The following is a 6,000-nucleotide window of genomic DNA, read 5'->3' as shown; positions in this document are numbered from 1 at the left end:
TAAAACCACATATACTGACATCTAACACCCCCCCCCCCCCCCCCCAACTCTCAAGCCAAATATTAAAACCATATACACTCCCACATGGACACGTCCCAAAGAAAATCTGGCATGTCACCTGGCTCAAGGATCTAAGTTATCTGTACTGATCTTTCTCAGTAGGTATGTGGCACCAGGCCCTAATACCTGAGGGACTCACTCTTCGAGCAACCCGTGGTTGCCTTCGAGGAGATTCGAGCTCGGTAGAAAGGCGATGTATTGTGTTCTAACCTTGCTGTGTTTCTAAACATTTGCATGTTTTTTTCCGGGTACATTTTTACAGATTTCCCGTACCTTTCGCAAAGTGTTTTTATAAGTTTTTATTTTCCTACCTGTTTTTTTAGCTGCATTAATGACCATTGCCTAGCTTTTTAATGACCGTTACATTAATGTTTTTATGATCTTTGACCTTTTTATGATTTTTTCCTAGGTGTTTCATGTGCATATCTATTGTATTGACCTTTGCCTAACTGTTGTGTGAGTTGTTTTTTTTTAAGTAATAATTTACACACAGTCAGTACTGTGCCTATCGTATCTTGTACTTTAGCTCAGCTGCCATAGAAGAAAAACAAAACAGAAAAAAAAAACCAAGTCGAAATAACGGGTTTTTGGTTTGGATGTCCATCCATCTTGGACTAACAATGTAGCTGGCGTCAGAACGAATGGACATAGTACTGGACACACGTTTAGACAGGTATTTAAACTGTAGAGGGGATAGTTTTTACATGTATTTAAACTGAGGACCGGATAGTTTTTACATGTATTTAAACTGAGGACCGGATAGTTTTTACATGTATTTAAACTGAGGAGCCGATAGTTTTTACGTGTATTTAAACCCGTGTCGATTATTATGGGGTGGTACCTATAAGTACCTCAAGTGCTATAACCCCATTTGACGCTGATATATTTGTAGTAACCAAAGCAAATGTAAAAGAGCATATCATAAGTTAACCAGGCTATAGCACGCCACACGTAGTTATCGCATCATATCATAACAATACAACTAAACAGTGAATTATTCAACATGCTTTTAGTCGCCATGTTTGAAGTCTTGCTTGTTATACATTTTAGATACGTTTCCATTGATGTGTTGAAAGGCGGAGATGCTTTATGATTATTTTCTCATATTACATTTTTGATTTTTTTTTCAATGTGATGATTCTATTAACCAACAGTTTTCCTCAGCATACATGGGTCAGTTTAATAACTTCGGTGCTGGGCCCTATCTTAGATAGTATAGTCTCCACCTTTTTGTTTTGTTTTACAAAATAGTTTTAATAGTGTGTGGGGGGGGGGGGGGGGGGTAATAAGAGTTTTCTTTCACTTAGCAGCTAATTTTGCAAATAAGTTCTCATCTTTTTAAGGCTTTTTTTAAAAATTCCATAATATATAGTTTTAAAAATTCAGTCTCTTTCTTAAATGTGCAAGGGACGTAACTACGAAGAAATAACCAGTGAAGGAAATAATCAAAACACGACGTTTTTCATACGAGGGGGTTAACACACACACGCACAGACACAAATTTGATTGCTAGCGGCAACACTACCAGTTGATTATCTCAGCGAATTTCTATGTCAAATATTTTTTTTATTTTTAAAAGCAAAGCCAAAAAAGAACTGCCTTGTTCGTATGTTTATTATGTTTGTTTTGGCTTGAAATATTCTGGAAGCTCTCCAACAGAGGAGTACAAAAACTACTCGTCTAAAGATCATCAGTTGTTGACTGCACCAGTTAGCGCCGTGTCTTACTGTTGTTAGCACTGCTTTAGAAAAGCTGGTTCGTCTTTCTATAGCCGGCTGATTCGCTGTTGTTAAACTAACGATTTTGTCAATGGCCGGTTAATTCATGTAAAGAATCAAGCAGAAAATAATTTAACTCACATAAAAAGTTCAACTAAACATGGTTATATTTACTAGCTGGTTCATGACGTCTATAATAATCAGTGACTTATGAAAAAAATAATCAGTATCTTTACTAACATAATTTTGGCAAAGCTTTATAAAAAGATGTTATCTTTAAGCCAGTATTTCTCTTCCTTAAGTCAGATTTTAACTAACACTTTTCTGGCTAAGTTTTACAAACACAAAGATATTGCCATTCATTTTGGTCAGTAATTAGTAACTTCTGCTGCTACTTCTGTCTTACAAAACAAATGTATCTTTAAGTAAGCCAGTGTTTCACTGATATTTACGTTGATATTTTAGCAAAATGCTAGATAGGGCTATTAAACTACAACTAAGTCTTTATATTCGATCATATTAAACTGGATTGAAAACAAATGCTTTAAGCTCACAACGAGAAAAACTACCTGTATATTGTGTCAAATAATTTTAAAAAGGAAAATTACAATAGCTACTTTAAAATCAGATAATGTAACAGTTTACATTAAGGTTACAGTTTATTTAAGGCAGGGTGTTTACTGTGATAGACATTATGTTTTTTTTAATCAGCGATATCAATTTAAAGTATCCAATTATTCTGCGTGCAGTTTAAAGTGCGCTGCTTTGTAATATTCCAATGTTAAACATTATTTAAAAATTAATAAACGGGTAATGTCAACACGTCCCACGTGACCCACAACCTCCAATCAGATTTGTAACGGAAAGTACGGGAACAAACCAGGCCAAGTTCACCGCGATGGAATGATGTCACATTATCAATCGAGCATGTGACATTTGTAGCTTGTTCTATTTTAAGTAACGGAAGTCAATATTTCCACGCGCACTCCAAAAATAACACCCCAGCATACAGATGCACTGGCTTCTTCTGCTTTGAAAAAAAAAAGTAGACCAAAAGAAATGGAAACCATCTCTTGCCATATGCTTCCATCTAGCGCCCTTTGACCTTTGTTAATCGTACCTGCAACCTTACGCCGCGGGGGGGGGGGGGCCAACTATGCACGTGGGGGTCATGTGATCGGGCGTGAGTACCTTCTCTGAAGAGCCTGGGTCCACAGGAACAACACGTGCGAAAGTACATTAGTGAGGTCGATATGTTGTCGGGGGGTAGGGGACGGGTGGGATGGTGAGGGGTAAAGGAGGGACGGTGAGTCAGGGAGGGATGGTGAGAGGCAGGGAGAGATGATGGAATTCAGGGAGAGATGGTGAGAGGGAGGGATGGTGATAGGCAGAGAGGGATGGTGATGTTACGTAGCAAGGATGTATGGTGAGGTAGAAGGGTGGAATGGTGAGGTAGCAGGGATGGATGGTAAGGTAGCAGGGAGGAATGGCGAGGTAGCAGGGATGGATGGTAAGGTAGAAGGGTGGAATGGTGAGGTAGCAGGGATGGATGGTAAGGTAGAAGGGTGGAATGGTGAGGTAGCAGGGATGGATGGTATGTTAGCAGGGAGGAATGGCGAGGTAGCAGGGATGGATGGTAAGGTAGCAGGAGGAATGGCGAGAGGCAAAGAGGAATGGTGATAGGCACAGAGGGATAATGGGATTCAGGGAGGGATGGTGATGGATGGATGGTGATATAGCAGAGTTACTATGGTGGAAACAACAATACGAATCCTCTCTCATACACTGAAACGTTGAGCACCCCGCACACACCTTCACTACACTACACGTATCTCCCCAGCTTCCCTACCACTGGATTGTGGCCAGATAAAAGTCGCGTCCCTTGAGACCAAAAGAAAAAAAAACAAGCTATGACTAGTCTCCTTCTGCCAACAAACAAGGTAAAATAGTGTTTACGCATTTCCCCAATAATGCCAGCATGCACTGTAAGACTTGATATCTAACACATTTTGAGGCCAGGAGAGGACCAACAAACAAAAAAATATCACGTCGTCATTTAAAAATAAAATACTTTAAAAAAACTTTTTAAAAAACCACGTTTTTCTTGTGGACTAAAAAGTAGAAAATAAATTTTCATACATTTGATGACAAAAAACGTGGGTACGTTCACCATCAAATTTCCCGACCCATCTGCCCGACCCACGTTTTTTGTCATCAAATGTATGAAAATTTATTTTCTACTTTTTAGTCCACAAGAAAAACGTGGTTTTTTAAAAAGTTTTTTTTAAGTATTTTATTTTCTCCTTTTTAGTCCGTTGCTACACATGAAAAACGTGGTTTTTAAAAAAAGTTTTTTATATAGTTTATTTTCTACTTTATCCAATGACTTGATTAAGTATGACTTGACTAAGTGTTTATAAATACACGGACTAAAAATCTTGAGCGACCAGGATTCGAACCTGGGTTGTCGCGGCCACAACGCGAAGTACTAACCACTATACGATCACGGCCAGCGCGCTCACATCGATTGGGGCCGAAGTAAATGTGCCAATAGGCCTCCAGTCTTGTCGGTATCTTTAGAAATCATGTCCTCAATTTTATGGTCCTTGGGGCGTAATTAAATTAAGCTAATTACGGTCTCTAATTGCTAGTTTTTATGATTGCATCTGAAATTGTTAGGCGAAAGTAGCCTACATGCCAAATTTCAGATCTATTGAGCAATCAGAAGTGGGCTAATTTTCGATGTCAATTTTAACAACAAACAAACAAATCCACAAACGCGAAGCTGAGTTAAGAATAAAATACTTAAAAAAAACTTTTTAAAAAACCACGTTTTTCTTGTGGACTAAAAAGTAGAAAATAACTATTTACATACATTTGATGACAAAAAACGTGGGTACGTTCACCATCAAATTTCCCGACCCATCTGCCCGACCCACGTTTTTTGTCATCAAATGTATGTAAATAGTTATTTTCTACTTTTTAGTCCACAAGAAAAACGTGGTTTTTTAAAAAGTTTTTTTTAAGTATTTTATTTTCTCCTTTTTAGTCCGTTGCTACACATGAAAAACGTGTTTTTTAAAAAAGTTTTTTATATAGTTTATTTTCTACTTTATCTAATGACTTGATTAAGTATGAATTGACTAAGTGTTTATAAATACACGGACTAAAAAAATCTTGAGCGACCAGGATTCGAACCTGGGTTGTCGCGGCCACAACGCGAAGTACTAACCACTATACGATCACGGCCAGCGCGCTCGCATCGATTGGGGCCGAAGTAACTGTGTCAATAAGCCTTCAGTCTTGTCGGTATCTTTAGAAATCATGTCCTCAATTTTATGGTCCTTTGGGCGTAATTAAATTAAGCTAATTACGGTCTCTAATTGCTAGTTTTTATGATTGCATCTGAAATTGTTAGGCGAAAGTAACTTGCATGCCAAATTTCAGATCTATAGAGCAATCAGAAGTGGGCTAATTTTCGATGTCAATTTTAACAACAAACACATCCACACGAAGCTGAGTTAATAAAAACGTGTTAAAAACGTGTTAAAAAAACATACATGTCATTTCCTACCGAGGGTCAATATGGCCGAATGGTCATGATCTAAAACCACTCGAACTCGACGTCACTCAACGCTTTTTTTACTTGATTGTGGCCAGATAAAATCGCGTCAATTGAGACCAAAAAAATAAACAACAGCAATAGCTGTCTCAGTCTGACAACACACAAAGAAAATTTTGTTTACGGATCAATTATCAAGTCAAAGCGGATCTCTGCAGAAATATCAAACGCTAAGTTGGAGCTGATCTAGTGCGCACTCTATAACACCGCGAGGAATTCACGCTGATAAAAACACACTTGGCGCGGCAAGAATAGCTGGGATTGGATCGACGGTATCAGTAAAAAAAAAAAAACAATCTAAAAATCGATCCAGCACTTAAGAAACAACAAATGAGGCCTATTATGTATTCATCTGCCATCCCCATACTGTGCGTAGTACCTTACCTGCCCATAACAAAAATATAACAAAAAAAACTGATTAAAATTACAAATTACAAAACATTTTTTCTCTTGTTAGTCTTGAAAAACAAATCATGAAAAAACATCAGTGTATCTATTTGCCATGAGAAGTGGCCACTAATTTAATAGATAACCTTTCAACAATATCCCGCCAGAGAGATGGCTTCATCAATCTTAATCAGTGAAGACGGAGAAAGGTAA

This window comes from Physella acuta, unplaced genomic scaffold (assembly GCF_028476545.2).
Source record: "Physella acuta isolate Inbredline_101_S28 unplaced genomic scaffold, ASM2847654v3 ptg000165l, whole genome shotgun sequence".
Lineage (NCBI taxonomy): Eukaryota > Metazoa > Mollusca > Gastropoda > Physidae > Physella > Physella acuta.
The sequence above is the reverse complement of the archived record's forward strand: the minus strand, read 5'-3'. Positions refer to the sequence as shown.